The sequence below is a fragment of the Pristis pectinata genome, chromosome 21 (assembly GCF_009764475.1).
Source record: "Pristis pectinata isolate sPriPec2 chromosome 21, sPriPec2.1.pri, whole genome shotgun sequence".
Lineage (NCBI taxonomy): Eukaryota > Metazoa > Chordata > Chondrichthyes > Rhinopristiformes > Pristidae > Pristis > Pristis pectinata.
The window spans coordinates 14,580,606-14,602,513 of NC_067425.1; the positions used below are offsets into that span (position 1 = coordinate 14,580,606).

A 21,908-nucleotide genomic window follows, 5' to 3' on the forward strand; every position below is an offset into this window, starting at 1 on the left:
AGCTTTGAATTTAGTAATGAATGGGTCTCTCAAACATAAAACACCGGACCGAGGATCCTGAGCTAAATATAGGGTGTCTCATTTAATGACACCAGTCAGTATGTGTGTACTGATAGGGGTGATACAGCTATCTGCCCATCAAAAGATCTCAAAAACCATTTCCCCAGAACAGTTGGGACAACGTTCAATGAATAATCCAATTTAGATTACACAATATTACCTAGTGTTTTAACCCTCAGAGAGTATAACTAAAACTTCTAATGGTTCCTCTCAGATACAAGCAGACTACAGGAAGAGGAGGGGGAAGGTAAAACTCAGAGTTAAAGGGCAAGTGTTGCAATTTTTTCAGAGATTGCAGTACTAAAATAGAATGTGGAATTAATGTTTTGATTTGGCTGAATAAATCCAAGCCTTGCTTTATACATGACCACCTCAGAAGCCCCGATTTGAAAATGGACCCATAATTATGTGAATTCTTACATGTCAATTGTCCCTTTCAAGAGGAAATTCCCTGCCAAGACACTTCACATCCTAGGGGAGACTTCAATTTCACATGAATATAAAACAAGAGTTAACTCAACAGTATGCAAATTCTAAGGCAGCACAAGTTTGAAACTAATTCACTTATCTAAGGCCATTAACAAGACAGAGAGCAGTGTTACAGACCTTCACTACTTGTGATGAAGCTGGTAGGAAGAACTCATTCAGTGCAAGACCAACAACATTTACATTTTAACTTCATAGGTCACAGAAGCAAAAATGACATCTATCCATTCGATCATGGGATCGAACCCTTAGAGTACCACCAGAACTTATTTTGTAATTTGGTGAAATAGAAAAGTTGCTCCTTCCTTTCTACCCACTCCTGCATTTTCTGTGCTTTTCCCTTGGCATCTCTCGCTTCACAACCATGCCCCACTTGTGCTTACCTTCCATTCCAACTGCAAGCCCATTCACCAGATCATCTTCCACCTACAATGTTACCCTACCCAGAAAAACATTTACTTTCCTCCCCTTTCTGCTCCTTGGAGGTGCAACATCCTCTAAGACACCCCAGTTCACTCTTTCATATATACTTTTCACATTTCTTGTGGAAACCTGGGAGATGTTGTCCTTTCCCATCGCTACTCTCACAGCCCTGTCCAGTACTCCTTTCTTGTGGAATAATTAATACAATTCCTTTTGATCATAATATCCTGTTCTTCTCCAGGGGCCCCAACAATCGTCAAACCTGAACCAGTGAAGTTGGACTTTTCCCTCATTTTCTAATCCGTTTCCATTCCACACCCTACCTCCCAAGTTTTGCATTCACTTTATACTTTCACAGCCTTCCACTCTATGCACTATTTAGACACACGGTGGTTCTCGTTTCCTATTGTTCCTGTCCATTCCTTGACTGTGGTTACATCATTACATTCTCTAAGTTTGCCTGTGTTACAAAAATATTCCCACTTGTTTTTTTTCTGTTTGCATTATTGCATCCATTGCCCTCACCCTTTACAAATTTGAGGGATTTGCACTCAAAAATCCATTTGTTATTCCACAGTTTGACCTCTTTGATGTGCTTTGTGTTTTTAAGCACCTACAATCATTTGCTTTGTATTTGTAAGAATTAACTTCCCTTTTTAGACTAAAATGACACCATTATAATATCAACTTAGTGATAAAGGTGGTAAGATGTGCCTGGAAGCTGTGGAAGTGGGAGAGGTTCTCAATGAATACTTCTCTTCAGTATTCACCAAGGAGAGAGGTCTTGATGATGCTGAGGACAGTGTTGGTAAGGGTAATGTTCTGGAGTATGTAGGTATCAAGAGAGAGGATGTGTTGGAGCTGTTAGAGAATATTAGGACAGATAAGTCCCTGGGGCCTGATGGAATTTTCCCCAGGCTGCTTCGTGAGGCGAGGGAGGAGATTGCTGAACCGTCGGCTAGGATCTTTGAGTCCTCGTTGGCGACGGGAATTGTACCAGAGGATTGGAGGGTGGTGAATGTTGTCCCCGTATTCAAAAAAGGTAGTAGGGATAGTCCAGGGAATTACAGATCAGTGAGCCTTATGTCTGTGGTGGGTAAGCTGTTAGAAAGGATTCTAAGAGATAGGATCTATGAGCATTTAGAGAATCATGGACTGATTAGGGACAGCCAGCATGGCTTTGTGAAGGGAAGATCTTGCCTCACAAGCTTGATAGGGTTCTTTGAGGAGGTGACCAGGAAGACTGATGAGGGTAGTGCAGTAGATGTGGTCTACATGGATTTTAGTAAGGTGTTTAACAAGGTTCCACATGGTAGGCTTCTTCAGAAGGTCAGAGGCCAAGGGATCCAGGGAGGCTTGGCCATGTGGATTCAGAATTGGCTTGCCTGTAGAAGCAGAGGGTTGTGGTGGAGGGAGTGCATTCGGATTGGAGGGCTGTGACTAGTGGTGTCCCACAGGGATCGGTTCTGGGACCTCTACTTTTTGTGATCTTTATTAATGACTTGGATGAGGGGGTGGAAGGGTGGGTTAGTAAGTTTGCAGATGACAAAGATCGGTGGTGTTGTGGATAGTGTGGAGGGCTGTCGAAGCTTACAGAGGGATACTGATAGGATACAGAGCTGGGCTGACAAGTGGCAGATGGAGTTCAATCCGGAGAAGTGTGAGGTGGTACACTTTGGAAGGACAAACTCCAAGGCGGAGTACAAGGTTAATGCCAGGATTCTGGGCAGTGTGGAGGAGCAGAGGGATCTGGGGGTTCATATCCACAGATCACTGAAAGTTGCCCCACAGGTGGATAGGGTAGTTAAGAAAGCTTATGGGATGTTAGCTTTCATAAGTCGTGGGATCGAGCTTAAGAGCCGCAAAGTAATGTTGCAGCTTTACAAAACTCTAGTTAGACCACACTTGGAGTACGGTGTCCAGTTCTGGTCACCTCATTATAGGAAGGATGTGGAGGTGTTGGAGAGGGTGCAGAGGAGATCTACCAGGATGCTGTCTGGATTAGAAAGTATGGATTATGAGGAGAGACTAACGGTGCTAGGGCTTTACTCATTGGAGAGAAGGAGGATGAGGGGAGACATGATAGAGGTATACAAAATATTAAGAGGAATAGATAGAGTGGACAGCCAGTGCCTCTTCCCCAGGGCACCAATGTTCAATACAAGAGGGCATGGCTTTAAGGTAATGGGTGGGAAGTTCAAAGGGGATGTCAGAGGGAGGTTTTTCACCCAGAGGGTGGCTGGTGCATGGAATGCGCTGCCTGGGGGTGGTGGAGGCTGATGCGTTGGTCAAGTTCAAGAGATTGTTAGATAAGCATATGGAGGAATTTAAAATAGGGGGATATGTGGGAGGAAGGGGTTAGATAGTCTTAGGTGTGGTTTGAAGGTTGGCACAACATGGTGGGCCGAAGGGCCTGTATTGTGCTGTATTGTTCTATGGTTCTATAATAAATAACCATAAACATCATAGACACTTCAGAAATACAAAGTAGGCTACTATGAGATTATTTCTGCTTTCCTCAAGAACTGGCCATTCTAAGAACAGACACACACGACTGATTATTATGTTACATATTCAGTTCAGGTTTCACAAATTGATGTGATTTGCTGTTGCCTGGAGATAGGAATGATCTCATTGATAGGCAGCTCCATACCTAAAAGATGTCAAAACCCAGATGAACGTAAATCTACATGGAATAGTTCCTTAAAGCTTATCAAGAGGTATTAGATCCTAAGCAGAAGTTCAATATGAAGCATGCATTAATTCCTTAAGTGGTTCACAACGATTAACTACCAAGTAAACAAAATGCCTACAGCACCCACACATTTCTCAAAGGCTTAGTCTGAAGAAAAATCTTGAGCCAGCCAAATACGGTTCTCCAATGTAATAACAATTCCTTTCATTACATGTTTCATCTAGAGCTCAAGCTGACAGGCAAAGAGGTAATAACTGGGACTAGCAATAAATCACATGGAATGGAAAATTGAAATAAGATTCAACTATCAACCCAATCGCCTTGGGCCAGAGGTTTAAGACACCAGTCTAAAGAAATAGAGATGTTTAATGACAGCTCACTGAGGTGGATGGCTACTGTGTATCCCCTAGATGGAGGGATTCATGGTGGATAGGGTGTAGGAGAGCAAGACAGGCAGATCTGAGAGATGAAACCAACCTGGAAAAATAACTGCATATAGTAGTACCAAAGTGAGTGCATTTCATCACCCAACTCGCCCTTGATTATCAGTCAGTGAAACGGCCAATTTTGCCATCTCCAATCTTTTTAGAACCAATAAAGTGAAACAGTTTCAATAAACAAAAATCTCTTTTTTTATTGCTCCTTTGAATTGTCTATTGAGTCTCTCACAGTCTGCCAGAGTAATCTTGGACTCTGCGGGATTCCAGAATAATCTGGGATGTTTGGTGATGCCGCTTGAATAATGCAGTTCGAATATTCCTGGAGCTTTGCTTCTGCCATTGTCCGTGAATAGAGGCTCAAGAATGTCAAGATAACATTTCACATTTAAAGGCAAATTTCCCAGACTCATTTTGTGGGGAGCAGGAGCAGGACCTGTGCCAACCCCAATGAAAGAGCCGTGGGCACAGCTCTTTCATTAGGCTTGGCACAGATTTGATGGCTCAATAACCTCCTGTGCTGTATCATTTAGCAATTCTAAAAATTCTTCAGTTGCCTCATAACATTTAGACACTTTTTTTAAAATAAATCAATTCACTTTGCACAAAGTAGGCATGACAAGGGATGCACTCTATTTCAGTCCTGGTGAATCTGTTAGGTGCAGATGGTGGGCTAATTTTAGCAACATTGTCATCACCTGCTTTGATTAAATTACATCTGATGGATTGCAACCCCCGTGGAAACATTTCAGAGGGGTGCAAGGGGATGTCACACAGATAAGATTTCCCAAAGGTATCAAATATAGCTACTGAGCTACTGCAGTATGGCACACTTATTTCAGCAGTGGCTTGTGTATACTATTCTGCAAGTCTTGCAGCAATAATGACATATTCCTTGCTTTTGTTTGGCCTGCTATTACAGACACTCTGCAGTAGACTCTGTGATGTTATGAGCTATTTTTATTTTCATTCAAAAATGTCACAGCAAATCCTTTAGTTCCCAACTTAAGATAAATGTACAATTCCCACTCTCAATTTTTAAATCTACTCCCTCTGGTCCTTGAACCATCTGCTCATGGGAACACCTTCCCTCCACTTAGCCTACTTAAAGCAGGCATGATTTTGAACACCCCCTAATCCCCTCTCAACCTTCCTTATTCTAAGAACAACTCAGCTTCTCTGGTTTAACTTTGTAGTCTAAGTCTCCCATACTTGGAACCATTTCAGTAATTTTTCTTCTGCACCAGTTCTGGAGCCTTTGCGTCCTTTCCAAACTGTGGTGACCAGAATTGGATGAGATACTTCACAGATGCCTAACCATTGCATTATGTAAATTCAACATAAACATGGAGTGAGGGGACTTGCATTTATATACTCTGGTGCATTAAGGCTGTACACTGAACTAGTGTGAATACAGCAATGTATTACAGAGATAAAGATGGTAACCCTTCCGCTGATGCCAGAGAAAAGCTTTGGGATGAAGGACTTGTTGATCCCAATTTCAGTGGATGTGTTTGAAAGAGGTGGCTGAGATGCAGCCTTACTAATCATCTTATCTACCAACGGTCTGGGAACAATACTGACTGAATTAAAGGGAGGGAGATACATTTCATCACTTTGTCCAAGACACTATAGAAGAATTCAGTACCTGTTCTGAGTTATATGTATTTCCCATTCTGAGAGAGACTGGCAGGGGAGATGCTGAGGGGATGTTTCCTTCAGCTGAAATGTCTTAGAACTAGTTGGCACAGCCCAAATACAAGGAGCTGGTCATAAAGAACTGTGATAACAAGGCTTGTAAATCTTCAACCACAGCTGCGTATGTAACTGTTGAAGATTATTTCGATCATTTACTAAATATTGGAAAGGTTAATACTGAAGGATTGACAGATTTAAAAGTGCCTGGCAAGTGTTGGTTTTGGCAGAAGGAAGGCAAGAGGACTGATGCATCACAAACAAGGAGACACAGGCATGCTTTTTAACTGGTGATCCAATGTCCTTCCAATGTGTATTTGAAATAAAAATAATTAGTCACATTTTTAGAGAACTGTTTTTCCAGCAACACAGGAATTATTCTGTAATCATCAGTAGCAGCATCTGTTCAGTAAACAAAGAAAGATGCACCATCCTCACATACGTTGGTCAAGTTCAAGAGGTTGTTAGATAAGCATAAGGAGGAATTTATGATAGAGGGATATGTGAGAGGAAGGGGTTAGGTAGTCTTAGGAGTGGTTTGAAGGTCGGCACAACATGGTGGGCCGAAGGGCCTGTATTGTGCTGTATTGTTCTATGTTCTATCTCCTGTTATTAACCCTCATCATCCCAACTCTCTCACTCCAGTTATCATAATGACACTGTTTAGCACGAGCAGATTTCAGCAAGTATATCTCCTAATACAAAGCTATTTTATTTTGCTTGTCACACCTGGGATAGATATTTAATTCCAAGCTGTGTCTCCACTTGCTACAAGGACACCACAAGATATACATCAGAACAGATAATTTTCTGAATTTGGTGCTGATGGAAATCTTACCATAGTAAGAGCTTCTTTTTCGCTCTGCTACCACAAAAATATCAATGATTGAAGAACAAACATGCACTCATTCAGCAGCTTTCAGGGTCTTAAGATTCTTTGCTACCATTGAACAACTTTGAGTAATTGGAAGACAACAAAGTTCTACAAGCGCATGATGTGCTGAATGGTCTTGTTCTACAGTGGAAAGTTCTTTGATCATACAACTCACATGATGAATAGCTTGTTATTGAGTGTTGGCCAGGATACCAGAAAAATTAGCAGTTCTTTCTCATTCAAGAAAATTGCATATGATCTTTTATATCCACCTGAAGAGGCAGAAAGAGCATTGGTTCTGTCATACAAAAGGCAGCACTTTCCACAACATAGCACTCCCTTAGCAGTGTGTTTAAATGTTGGTATTGACAACATCCACTCCAGGGATGGGATGGGTCCTGAACCCATGGCTCTCAGACTCAGAGATACAAGTACAAATTTGAACCATGCTACCAATATAATGCTTCAAGTCTGGTCACATGTTCACCTATTAGTTTCTATCAGTGACGTTACTTGAAAACATTATCCTTGAATGGCCAAAGAACAACTACCACCAAAATTATGGACACACAGCACAAGTCAGCAACTCAGATTAGCTTTACCGGAAAACTGTTACGCATTCTTAGCAAATAAGGACTGGTTGCCCAATGCAGCTCCGAGACTGCTGGTGATATTTTTGGCTCTGCCTAATTTAATCACATTCCTTCCCTTTAGTAACAGCTATCCACAATCACATCTGGGATCAGTAAGAAGTCAACAAAAAATCTGTGTCTGGCCCCAAAGCACAAGATTTAGAAAACATTTCCTAATTAACATCATTTGACTGAATTTAGTGAACTGCAATGGCTCACCTGAACAGCACTGAGGTACCATTAAATTAAAAATAGTTTCTCCCTCAATTTCATATGCAAAACATTTAACCATCATAAGAAAGAAATTACAAGAGAAGCCGAGGTCCCACTGGTAAAGAATGAACTTGCCAGATGTCTTGATAAACCCACTTCATCCAACCACTAATACAGCAGGTAAGTTGACTGATTGCTGTTTTCTTTGCAAAGTTTTTAAGTAAATCAAAGAATGGAATTATACTTGACTATTTTCAGCTCAGCCAATTTAGTTCATTAAAAGTGATGTTATACTCAATAAATAAGCCTTTTTTCTACCTTATGGTTCTGGACCAGACACAGGCCTCTCTTTGACATCTCAATGATTAAAGTTAGGCTGAATGGTCTCCTTACCTGTTCCTTCAGACAGAATTCTGTCATTCTAGAAACACAGAAACATAGAAAACCTACAGCACAATTCAGGCCCTTCGGCCCACAAAGCTGTGCCGAACATGTCCCTACCTTAGCAATTACTAGGCTTACCCATAGCATTTACATTGCACTTTTCTTGCCTTATAACGCCCAAAGCTGCTTCCTGGTCAATGCATTACATTCAAGGCAAATATGCCCAAATTACCCCAAACAGCCACCGTCCATACCAGCTTTATGTAAGAGCAATTCGAATAGTTCCAGTCCCTCACCCTCTCCCCACAGCCCTGCATTTTGTTTTAGATACTCATCCTGCTCCCTTTTGAATACTGCAATTTAATCTGCCTTCACCGCTCCCCTGGCAGGACATTCCAGGCCCTAACCACTCACAGTGCAATAAAGCTTTTGTTCCTTTCACTTTTGCCATTCACCTTCCATTCTCATGCCTGCTGATTCCTGTCCTTCCACCAATAGGAATAATTTCTCTCTAACTACACCTGCTTATCCTTCATGATTTTAAACACTTCCATCAGATCTCCTTACAACCTCTTCTATTCCAAGAAGAAGGAACCCAGATTCTCCATGGAAATAGAGTCCTCATCCCTGGAATCATTTTGTAAATCTCTTTTCCAATGTCACTAAAACTTTGGGAGTTTCTAAGACTGAATGATAGAGAAATGGGAGGGAAGGGTTAGAGACATGTTAGAGCAGGATGAAATGCCGGCATGACATTGTGGGCCGAAGGGCCTGTACTGTGCTGTAGTGTTCTATGACTGGGCCCAGGGACACACCAGTATGTGAGTTCCCACTCTTGAATGTCTGTAGGAGCTGGTAAAAGGCGGAAGGTCAATACATCTTATGAGACAGCATAAACTAGCTCCTACAGGAAAAAAGTGGGTCTCCATCCATGAGGTTTCAGGTCAGACCCTTAAGAACAATTTTTTTTGTTATTATTACCACATTCGCCTTAAAAACGAGCTGAAAATAATGCTGACATTTCTCTAAGGTTCAGGAAAGCAATCACACACCCAAAATCCTGCCTAAGGCTCTCCTCAGACAGTGTAGCCATTGGGCTTTCCATCAGTGTAGTGTGCCTGGCAGCCACTGATAACAGGCTAATAGTCTCCTCCCACATTATCCACCGAAGTCAAAACTGAAAGACAATGCCAGACAATGTAGTGGTCTAAAAGAAGGCAAAGAAAATATTTAACCAACTCTATGTAAAATAATTTCCCAAGCCTTAGTGATACCCCAAATGTAGTAAGTTGGTAAAATTGGTGAGCCAGGGTTTAGGGGGATGAGCTTCCATGGGAGAATGACTTTCTTGTGTGTACTTGGATATTGGAAATTCATTCCTCAAATTCCTGAAATTCATTCAGTTCTCAAGCTGCACAGAGGCTTCCCTGGGAGAGGAACATCACTGCACAGTTAGATATGATCCACCTGCAAATTATGTGAAATGATTGTGAATGATGGTAAGGAGCTGAGAATGTTGAACCTGATACATTTCATGCAATGTTTGCTAATTTTAGTGAAAAATTGAAATTAAGTGTAATAAAAAATGTGTGGGTTTGTAAGTCAACTGACAACTGTAAAATACTGCCCCCCCCCCCCCCCCCCATCAGCAAGTTCTGTCAAGGGTGGGTGTCCGTAGATTGACTCGAATGACACAACCCTTTTTAACATGGAAACCAGAATCCTACTATGCAAAGAGAATATTCATTACCATTGTAATGGAAGGAAATGATCAAAACCAGCATGATTCAGGCCCCAGAAGAGATAAAGTTTTTGACAAGTAAAAATTCTAAATAAAAAAAAGTTTAAATTTCCAAGTAAAACAAAAACAGATTAGTGCACCAAAGAGGGTGCAGGGATGCTCTGGGATCAAGGAGGATACTCAGGGGACTGCCCTCCCAGGAGCCTCCACAATCTGAAGACCTGCACTCCAGAATTAACTGCACCTTTAGTCCATTCAGTTCCAGTACAGTCACAACACTGACATCTACCTGACAATTTCCCAGGCATGTCCAGTTCACAAACAGCAGGACAAATCCAACTGGCTACTTGCCGTCCAATCAGCCTACTCTCAATCATTAGAGAAGTGGTGGTTATCACTGACAGTGTTAAAATGTGGCACTTACAAATACCCCATTCACCAATACCTAGTTTTGATTTAACCAGAACTACTCAGCTCCCTGCCTCAATACAGGTTTGGTCCAGACATGAACCAAAGAGCTGATGAGTTCCAAAGGTGAAGCTAGACTGACCACCCTTGACATTGAGGCAACATTTGACTGAGTGTGGTATCAAGGTACCCTGGTAAAACTGAAATACATGGACATCAAAGGAAAAACACTGCAGTGGTCTGGGTCATAACTTGTAAAATGGAAGATGGATGTGATTGTTGGAAGTCAATGATTCCAGCTTCAGAACATCACTGCAGGAGTTCCAAAGGGCTATGTCCTAGGCCCATCCATTTTCAGCTGCTTCATCAATGACCCTCCTCCTACCAGGATAGAAGTGGAGATGATTGATGATGAATGCTCTATGCTCAATTCCATTCACAACTCCTTAGCAAATGAAGCAGCCATATCTGCTGCAGCAAGACCTAGACAATGTTCAGGTATGGGCTGATAAATGGCAAGTAACAATCATGACAGCAAAGTTCCAGGCATTGGCCATCTCTAAGCATTTACCCTTGACATTCAAGGATATTACTATCACCAGGTCTCCCACCTTCAATGAAACTCAATTGGACTGGACACATAAGTACCACAACTATAAGAGTAATTCAAAGAATGGGTAATTTGAAAACATTCTAAATCCTTTCCACCATCTACAAGGCACATCAGGAATGCCATGGAATACTGTCCACTTGCTCAAATGCAATGCCAACAACTCTCAAGAAGTTCAACACCATTCAGGACAAAGCAGCCTGCTCCATTGCCATCACCAATGCACAGTGGCTACAGAGTGCACCATGTACAACATGCACTGCAGTTACTTGTCTTGGCTTGTCTAACAGCATCTTCCAAAACCCTCACCCTCTGCCACTAAGCAGCACTCATTCACGGAAACTCATTCACAGACATTGGCATCACTGGCAAGACCAGCCCTGAACTGAACCAGTAAGAATCATATACAAGCCAAGCTAAGTAAAGATGGCAGACTTTTTCCCCCCAAAGGACACTAGTGAACTGGGTGGGTTGTTAATAACAATCTACTAACTCACAGTTGCTATTTCTGATACTGGCTTTTTATTCCAGATTTATTTAATTAACCAAACGTAAAATGTCTTAGTTGGATTAAAGTCTCTAGGTTTGTACTCCAATACTATAACCAGCATGCCATTCAAAGTCCCATGCTTCCACACCCATCTCCTTCAATCAACCTTTCAGACTCCAAATTACCCTTTTGAAACTGTTTTACAAAATCTAAAGATAGATTTCTCATCCTTTAGCATCACATTCATCCTGATGACTAGTAGTAATTAATTATAGCTTAAAGGCAATGATACGTATTAAAATGATGCTGCATGAGTGGCTGACCACAGAATTTGCATTAAAGGCACTATGATATGGTGACTGATTTGTTAAATATCATAATTTTAAACAATTATGATAAGATTGCAGGAAAAACAAACTTGAAAAGGAAATAGTGATAACACTTATAATTACAACTTCATTATGACATCAAGATTTCTCTAAGGTAGAATTAGAAACTTTTGAGATTTCATTACAATCCCCAAGTTAAGTTGGATATCATTCACTAAAAGTTAGAATACAAATTAGCGAACCCCAGCAAAATTTAGAGTCCAGGTCATCTCTGAGTATAACATTCTCTATACCAAAAGTAGAAGCAATCCTTTGCCAATATCCATAGCAACAGATTATTTATATCCAGCTCTGAGGCATCAACTTTGCAGATAGAAGCTGCCAGATTCTGGCAAAAGCTACTTGTAGTAAAACACTCTATTAATCATTGCCAAGAAAGGAGAAATAAATCTCTCATCCTGAGAAGTGTACGAAAGGGGCATTAACCATCAGCCAGAGCACGCAAGGATTCAGAGCCTCGGTCAGTTAAGACATTATTTGTGCTTTTGCTAATAAAAAATCATACGATTATTTATTATGACACAAAGGAAAATTAAAATATATTTAGCCATTAATTAATTTACAACCTATAAGCTCAATCATAGAATCTAAATATGCAGGGAATGATTCTGTAAATTCCCACAATAGACGGACACTTGAAGTACGGTAGAGGTGGGTTACACATTTGTTTGCAGTTACAAATACTGGGACCTGCCTGTGAGCACTCTGCAAATACATTTACCTTCCCAAGGACATCCTGGGAATGGTGATAGAGACCAGACAACTGACCAGACATGAACACCAAGGACCTGGGCTGGACCAGAGATAAAGTTCCAAATCACACCAGGAAATTACAATTAAAATCAATTAATAAACTCAGTTAATGGCAACCCTGAGACCACTGGATAGAGGCCAATAGGGTTTATTAACATCCAGGTGACCTTTATTTAAAATGGCAACGCTACTAAAAACCTCAATATACATTGCTTTATAAAGAGAGTGTGAAACTTGCAACCAATGGTTCTCCTCATCTAAAGATGCTGGCTCAAAGCTCACCAATGCAGATAACACCACTCAGTCACTGCACAGCAAAATGATTATTCTTCATGCACTAGAATGATTGCTTCTGAGGCATTATTATTGTGTCCTAACACAACATCCACAAATCTACACTTTACAGGAAGGCTAATGAACATCAATCAACCCAGCCAATTCTCAATTTCATTGCATTGACATTTTTCGAGATCTGGGTATCATTGATAAGGATTTATTCACTGTTCTTCCCTCATTGCCCTTGAGAATTTGGTGATGAATTGCCTTCCTGAATCACCACAGCCCTTCTGGAGAAGGTGTTCCCTCACCGCTGTGGGTTAGGGAGTTCCAGAATTTAAACCCAGCAACCAGAAGTATGTTTGCAAACCAGAGGGCATGTGACTTGGAATAAATCCTGCAGGTGGCAGCTTTCCTATTCACTTTGTTGCCTTCGTCATTGGTAGCAGGGGTTGTGGGTTTTGGAGGTACTGTGAGAGTAGCATAGACAAGTAACTGCAGTTCATGGTACGCACTGCAGCCACTATGTGTCAGTGGTAGAGGGAATGAACATTTCAGGTGGTGATCCCATGCTAAACAAGCAAGCTACTTTGACCTGGATGATGCTAAGCATAAGACATGTTGGCATTGCATGTATCCAGAGTATTTGTGTATTGTAGATGGTGGAAATACCTTGAAACAACAAATTTCACAACTTATAAGTCAGTGATAATAAATCTGATTCTGAATTGTCAGGAGGCAGGTCTTTCACTGCAGGGTACCCAGTCTCTGAACAGCTTTTAAGCCATAGTATTTATGTGGTTGGGACATTGCAGTTTGGGTCACAGATGACCCTCCCCATACCCTGCGCCCTCCCCAAGGATATTGATGGTAGGGGACCTGACAGTGGTAATTAAATTCAATATCAAGGCTCATTGGGTAGACTTCCTTTTATTGTAGATGGTCATTGCCTGGAAATTTTGTCACATGAATGTTACTTGCCACATGACAGCCTATACGTGAATGTTGTTTAGGCATAGAGTACTTCTTTACCTGAGAAACTGTGAATGGAATTGAACATTGTGCAATCATCAGCAAGGAAGATCACTGATGAAGCAGTTAAACATGTTTGGCTCTTGGATACCCCAATGATGCCCTTAGGGCTGGGATGATTAATCTCCAACAACCACCATCACCTTCCTTTGTGCAAGGTGTAACATCAGCAATTGCAGGATTTTCCCTTTGATGCCTGCTGACCTCACTTTTACTGGGGCACCTTAATACTATGTTCAGCTAAATGCTGCCTTGATATTAAGGGCAATCGTTATGAATTCACCTCTAGAATTCAGCTACATGGTTCATGTTTGGACCAAGGCTGTGATGAAGTCTGGAACTGAGTGATCCTGACAAAATATAAATTGGGGCATAAGTGAATAGGTGAAAGTAAAAAAAAAGCTGCATCTGCTGGAATCTAACACAGAAAAAAGCAGAAAACACCAGAAAAACTCAACAAGTCGGCCAGCATCTTTGAAAAAGAAACAGTCAATGTGACTCTTCAGTGAGACATTGACCATTTCTCTTTCCACAAATGCTGCCTGACTTGCTGAGTTTTTCAAGCACTTTTTGTTTTATATCAGTGAGTTAGTTATTGGTGCCACTCATTATTACTGTCAACAACAGCTTTCATTACACCTTGCTTGAGAGTGGACTGGTTGGATGGTGGTCACATTGGATACGTCCTGCTTTTTCTGAACAGGACACACCTGAGCAATTTTCCACATTAATCGGGTCGACACCAGTGTTAGAACTATCCTGGAACAACTTGGCGGAGGTGCAGCTAATTCTGGAGTGAACATCTTGAGTACTATAGTTCGGACGTTCAATGATCCTGTGGCTTTTAATGTAATCAGTGCTCTCAGCCATTTCTTGATATTACATGGAGTAAATCACATTGGTTGAAGAATGTTTCCTGTGATGGTGGAGATCTCAGTACACAAGAGAGTGGGATCATTTAGTTGATACTTCTGGTTGAACATAATCGTGAATGTTTCAGCCTTTTCTTTAGCACAAGAATGGATGCTAACTTTGGTGTTCTGATGTCTGGGATCAGCTATCAATGCAAGAACTGGAATTTCAGGTCTGAATGACTTGGGAATACATTGCTTTTAGCAAAAGAGTCTCCAGATGAGTTACAGTCTAATGGCAGATCAATAATTGAGGTCACTCCTCTGCTTCGAGAAAGCAATTTCTGACTTGTAATAACTTCAATATCAGATTTTCCAAATACAATTTGAGATCCAGCAATGTATCACCGATTTTACAGATGCACAACATTTTGAGTTCACTGCCAGCAATATAATTCCTGTCCGCTTACAGGAGTCTTATATTCTCCAAAAGTATTCAGTCCAGTGCAATGATTGACAGCAACAAGGACGATGCAACAAACCCTCTCCCTAATCTCTTTTCATAGGAACCTTCATTTATACTGAGCTGCTATTTTCAGAGCACATACTCTGTCTGTCTCTACAAAGAGCATTAGATCGCACCAAAAAAAAATCATGCTCTAAATCCGGCCTCAAGATAAAGGATTCCACCTGATCATTTTAGGTTCTTCATGGCAAAACAATATCAACCATCAATGAGCCATTAGCAGATGCAAGACTGGTGCTCACAAATTTTACACCCCATATAATTGCTTGCAGTAATTATAACAATGCAGTCTCCATTTACCTATTTGCCACAATGCCCATTTGATATCTACAGCAGTGAAGCACCAGGCTTTCTCAGGACAGATTCACAGATCAAATCAAACTGGGCAATAGTGTAACATGTGAGAGCTGCAACTTTTTTTTAAAACCAGTAGAAGTTTGGAATGGCAAGCTCAGCTGCAGGAAACCCATAGAATTTTAGACATCTGTTTATTTGTAAGTGAGAGGTAGGAAAAGCTGGCAGTGAGGGGAAAAAATTGCTCAAAAGAGTTGGCAATGCTTTTGTGTCTTTCCTGTATTTGCTAGTGTTCAAAAAAAAATTCAGAGGATTTTTTTTTTAAGGACAGCTGCGATTGAATTTACTGCTTGAGAATCACAAGACCCAAACTCACAAACCGATTTTAATGCAGTTAATTTAGTGTGGTTATTTTCCTTAAGTAATTTTGATATTTTTCCTCCTTTTGATCCATCCTTTTCCCCTCTCACCTACATTCTGACTCCAACAACAAGCCAGAACTGAGGCTCAGAGATCTACTGAATCACAAGTGTTATTAAAATTAAAACACCACGAGTCTTGACTTTTCCAGTGGCACTTTAATTCATGAAGTGACCTATTAATTATTCCTTTCAAAAATCACTGGACAGAGCTTGAGACTGGTTTAGATTTATTTCTCCAGGGTCAATCACTCCTCCCAAGAAATTCCACCACTTGGTGGCAACTGCTCTGCCCAGGACCGCAAGAAACTTCAGAGAGTTGTGGACACAGCCCAGTACATCATGGAAACCAGCCTCCCTTCCTTGGACTCTATCTTTACCTCTCGTTGTCTTGGTGGAGCAGCCAGCATAATCAAAGACCCCACCCACCTTTATATGATGAGATGGACTCTGACCTCACTATCTACCTTGTTGTGACTTTGCAGCTTATTGCACTGCACTTTCTCTGTAGCTGTGACACTTTACTCTGTACTGCTATTGTTTTTACCTGTACTACCTCAATGCACCCTGTACTAACTCAATGTAACTGCATTGTGTAATGAATTGACCTGTACAATCGGTATGCAAGGCAAGTTTTTCACTGTACCTCGGTACAAGTGACAATAATAAACCAATACCAATCCCTAACTGTCCTCAAGAATTTCATGTTAAACAGCCTACTTGAACCATTTTATGCCTTTGGGGGAAAGTACTCCTGATGCTGTTATGTTGGAAATTCTCGGATTTTGTAACAATGAAGGAACAACAATACATTTCCATGTGAGAATAGCGTGCAGCTTGGCAGGGGTACTCAGACAGGAGCAAGAGGCAGTACAGGACACAGGCTTGGGACATACTACCAAAGAAACCTTGGAGAACAGTACGCCTTTGAAAAATGATACAATTATTTGAAAATCAACCTTGCTTCATAAATGGATAAAATAGAAGGCCATTGGAATGAAGCATATCATGTTTGTAGTGGCTTGCAAGGAGGGAATGTGAAAGATTAGGAGGGAGGAAATCAAGAAGGGATGATGTGTCAAGTGAGTGATATGCTAAAGGAATCTCTGATTAAGGTAGAGACAGAAGTCCAGACTGTCTCAGACACGAGGAAAAATTACATAGAATACATTTAAGGCTCACAAGGAAATTAACATTTAATTCAAAAATGTAAATAAAGGAATGCTAAAGGTTTAAACAGTTTGGGTTTCTATTTTGCAATAAACATTGGCATTTCTGCTGCATACCACGATGGAATGTAATGTAGAGCATGAAGTGTAAAAATTGGGATTACGCTGCCACTGTCTAGGATTTATTTCCTGCCCACAGCTGAACCGTGCCTTACAAACATGAACAATGTGTTCCATTTCTGTTCAGATAAGCAAACAACTAGCATGGATGCCTTTAAACTGCATGTTGGGGTTGTTCTGAGCTGGTGCCAGCAGAAGGCAATGTAGAGTAGGTGAACAACAGGTCATCTTGGCCAATCGATCTCATCCCTTCCTCAGGACAAGATTTCAGCACCTTCCTCATCTTTAGTAACACCACCAGCATCAGAGATGAAGCAAAATAGTGGAGAAAGCAACCAATGGTCAACTTAAGGGAGATCTGTAGAAAATCCATGCCAGACTCCATAAGGTAAATCAATGAAGATTCAGGAGACCACAAATACCCACAATGCATCAGCAAGGACAGCTAATCCCTTACTCTAAACCTTGTTTATGGCCTCAATGTCCTTTGGAGCACTCATTGCATGGGATTAAAAAATACCATTTCTATCCATCAGGCAGGTCTCAAAGATCATAAGTTCCAATCTCATCTTTCTCACCCCAAGAATTATCCTGACAAAACGCTTCCAATATCATATTAAAATTTGGAGTGCTCCAGTTATACCATCTCCTTGAGCAACCGGAAAAGATCACACCAGTCCAGCTGGCCAATCAGAAAAGTTCCAGAGAGCATTTTTGCCGGTAATTTTATCCTGAAAATTTTCAACCTTTATATACAAAAAAATCTTCTCATCTGTTTTTAAGGGAACCATTAATCAGTGGTTGATGCTTCTATTAAAACGTCAAGGATGCAGGCATAAGCATACCAAGTGGTGGTAAAGAATTCCCAGATTTATACTTCACACGTCCCTCAGTTATCATCATCAAATATCTATCCTGTATGCTTTTGAATTTGCTGACAGTATCCATTTAATTGTGTCCTGACCGTTTGCACAAAGAGGCTAAATCCAAATTGCTGTTTATTGTTCTGGGCAAGCATTTTGTTTTCTTGTGATTTTGTTCAGTCTTACATTCCATCCAGTTTCAATTCAAAAGAAATGATACAAAGAGTCATAGAGAGATGCAGCACTCTCTGTGGCCAATTAATCTAGTAACTCATATATATTTCAGATGTGGAAGGAAACTGGAGAACCTGGGAGAAACTCTGATAGTCACAGGGAGAATGTACAAACTCCACACAAACAGCACCAGGAGTTAGGATCAAACCCTGTTCATTGGAGCTGTGAGGCAGTAGCTTTACTAGTTACACCACTGTGCTGCCCATGTACTATATTGTTACATGTTATATGAATGTCCAGGTCAACCTGCTGTTGCAATAATTTAACTTGCACAAGACTACTTTGTTGGAGGGAATTAATCTATTTTATGCAGCTCTATGTTTGGAAAAATAGTTCCATTTATTCCCCCTTGGCTAATATGTTTGAATATGCCACAGTAAAAAAAAGTCTGATTGTTGTATCTAACACCTGCTCCAACAGGATATGTTGATACTTTCCACTTTGAACCTCCTGCTGTTTTTGTTCCAGATCTTTGGGAAATTTTTCAAAGAGGGGCAATTTTTAAAAAAAATTTCTGTTATGTCATTTCAGATGATCGCACTAACAGCTGGGCCCCTGTAAGTGTTTCAAGGCATTCAATGCTGATAGCTAAACAGGTCACCACCAATTCTGAAAAATATTGACTGAAGAGAGCTGCTGTGACTTGTTTTTGGAACAAAAGTTAAATACTACATATCCAACAGATTTGCTCTTGATTTGGGATAATTTAATGGTTCACAAAATATAAACTAGTTGTTTTTAGCCTGTCAGACAGTAGACATAGCAATTATCTCTCATGATTTCCCAAGACAGGAGGTTTCACTGTCCAAAGGTAATGCTCTTCTCAGCATTTTCTATGAATTTGTAGTTCGACAAAATTGTTCTTTACAGCTGAGTTATATACATAATAACAATCAAGCATATGTAATTGTAACAGTTAAGACTTATTAATTTATTGCATTCAGTATAACAATATCCAAGAGCTTCAAATCTGCTTTCACTTCATTCTAAGATTTGACACACTTCCACCGCAGCCCTGACTGATAGGAGACCAGTTGCCCTTCTTCCATATCACCACCAAAGGGAAGAGTCCGTGCTATTGTACGGTGAGCTGACAGGTACGTGGTACTCTGTCAGGCTTGGAAAGTAGTGTCACTCAGTACGATACCTTGTCCATTATTTGCTCAGTACAACATTTTGCAGCCTGCAGTTCATGACTTCACAGGATCATAAATCTCTACATAATATGAAAAATTATCATGAGCATCTTGGATACTTCTTCAGCCTGTATTTTGTACACTAATGTCTACCCCAAACACCTGAAGGAAATGCTTTCCAACAGACAGTTGTAGAACATAATCCTACCTGGATACTTGTAAATTGGAACTTAGCCTGATCTAATATTTTATAGTTGACGCTCAAAGATGATCTTCCTATGCAAAACAAGCATGATTCTGAGGGATTATACTATAAGCAATAGTGGAGCTGGTCCCCTACTTCTGGACGCTCTTTTCAAATGTTGCTGTCCGAAATGACTCTTCCTGCGATTCTTTGTCCATCCTGGATTGTATAAGTATCATAATCCCCAACTAACCAGCTGACACTAGGAACTCGACAGCAATCAACCTCACAGAGCTCGAAGAGCTGCTGCCTCACAGCTCCAGTGACCCAGGTTCAAAGCTGATCTCCGCTGCTGTCTGTGCAGAGTTTGCACATTCCCCGTGGCTGCGTAGGGTTTCTTCCGGGAGCTCTGGTTTCAAACCACATCCCAAAGACATGCTGATTGATAAACTAACTGCTGTTATTTGCCTCTAGTGTACAGATAAGTGATAAAATCTGGTGGGAGTAGAGGGAAATATGGGGGGAATAACATGGGATTAGTGTAAAATGGGTTGCTTGGTGGTTAGCACAGACTCAGTGGGTCAAAGAGCCTGTTTCTATCCTGTATGACTAACTCCAAGTTTCACCATGTCTTGTCATAATGAGATGCAAAGATAGTGTACGCCAAGGTACCACCCTTGCCTGCCTTCCTTTCAGTTCTCAGTGACTTGCACTAAATCTTTTATTTCCTCAGTATGGATGAAACTGCAAGAAGTGGCAAAAAAAAACCCCAGTAACTATTATGTTACTGAGATACGTAACTTCGTAACTATTGGAAGCCTTGCCCATCTCCTAAAACCACCACTAAGGGATACTCATACCCAAAGTCACAAATGCGGCCTGGGTGCTACTGAATGAGAAGCAAAACCAAACCAATGGCTGCTGGCTGACGAATGGAAGGGTGGGACCAGAATATTTTTTCCCCCAATAAAGTGGGTTGACTCTGAATTACAAATAAATTTCTACAAGCTTACTGCCATCATTGGCAACACATCAAGAGTTGCCTACAGTATACTGTATGTGGGGATCTGCACCAGTTACCTGAAACAAATCCTAAGGTTTATTACACAGCCATTGCTTCTACTGTCATCCAATAATACTTCTCAGGCACTGTTTAAAATTCTTATTTTTATTTAACTAATCTCTGCTTCAAAAATTAACAATCAGGTCAATAATAACCATGAGGTTTTTGCTTCTCAGTGCACTTGCGCAAGACAATATAGTCTCACTTAGTTGATTGTTCCCAGAGCTAAAGCAGCTCTGAATTGATGTAAGCACCTCTGGAGTGAAGGGCAAAAGGTTATACAGCAAAATGTTGGTTAGAGTAGAATGGCTGATGATGCTAATGAACCATAGCTTCACAGATATTCATGTTCAATTTGCTTATATAAAAACCCATTAGCATCAACAACCAGACTGTACATTAGCAGCACAAGTTTTCCACACACCAACAGCAAGCCCCATCAATTTACTCAGTAATTTGTTGAAGATGAGCTCTCACCATGCTTCCATTACATTCCAAGGGCCCATATTATCTCATCCTGTAATTTCTTTTATTTTGGGCACATTAAGGATACAATTTAGCCTAATTTTTTTAAAATATATTCATTTACTGGACCTCAGTACTGTATGATGATAAATGCTCATTTGTTGTCTGTCTCTAACTGCCCCTAACCTAAGAAAGTAAGTACTCAGCAACAGTGATGGGTCATCAGTTTCATTCAGCCAGGAGAGGAAAAGGATGGCAGATTTCCTTCCTTGAAATGCATTAGTGAGTCAGTTTTTATAAAAAAACAGGAATCTGCAGGTTTCATGGATATTATTTTTATTCCAGATTTAGTCACTTGAATTTAAATTTGCCAGCTGCCCGTGGTGGGATTTGAACTGGTGTTGATGAATCAGTGGTCTCGTTCTCAGAAATACCTGTCGAATAACTTGACCACAAATTCTTGTCAAGAACAAACAAGTAACCACCAACAGTGACCAGCTGAGGGGCTCCAGCTTTTGTGTGTCCAAGACTTTTCAAGCCTGTCAAAAGGTGCAGTTATTTCTAGTGCATCCCCTACCCAAGGATGGATGAAGCTGCATGGTTAAATTAGAATTTTTTTTTTCTAAAAATGACCAAATGCTTCAAATGACCCAACTGCTTACTTGACTTTCAAATTCAATACATTCTCTATTAAAATCCAGAAATGTTGTAAATCCTTCACATTACAACAATAACATTGCAGTTCCACTTGTTAACACACGAGTGATCACAAAGGAGTAATTTTATGAACTCTCCACACTCGTCAGTACATTGTCAAATTAAGCACACGTGTTCCTGTATTGGGAGTGTGCGCGGGGGTAGGGTGGGGATCTGCAGGGTGGTCTTCGCCAGGATTGGAAGTTCACAAAATGACCATTCATGATTCTTTACCTTTCCTCCCGCACCCTCTGGGCTCTTTGATTAGGCAGTGGTATCACCCAGTGGAA

General features: G+C 40.7%; 1 protein-coding gene across 1 annotated transcript in view; it reads right to left on the bottom strand.

The window, feature by feature from the left end:
• LOC127581529 (coronin-6-like) overlaps nucleotides 1-21,908 on the bottom strand; it is a 201,951-nt gene that overhangs the window by 140,537 nt on the left and 39,506 nt on the right. The window lies entirely within an intron of this gene.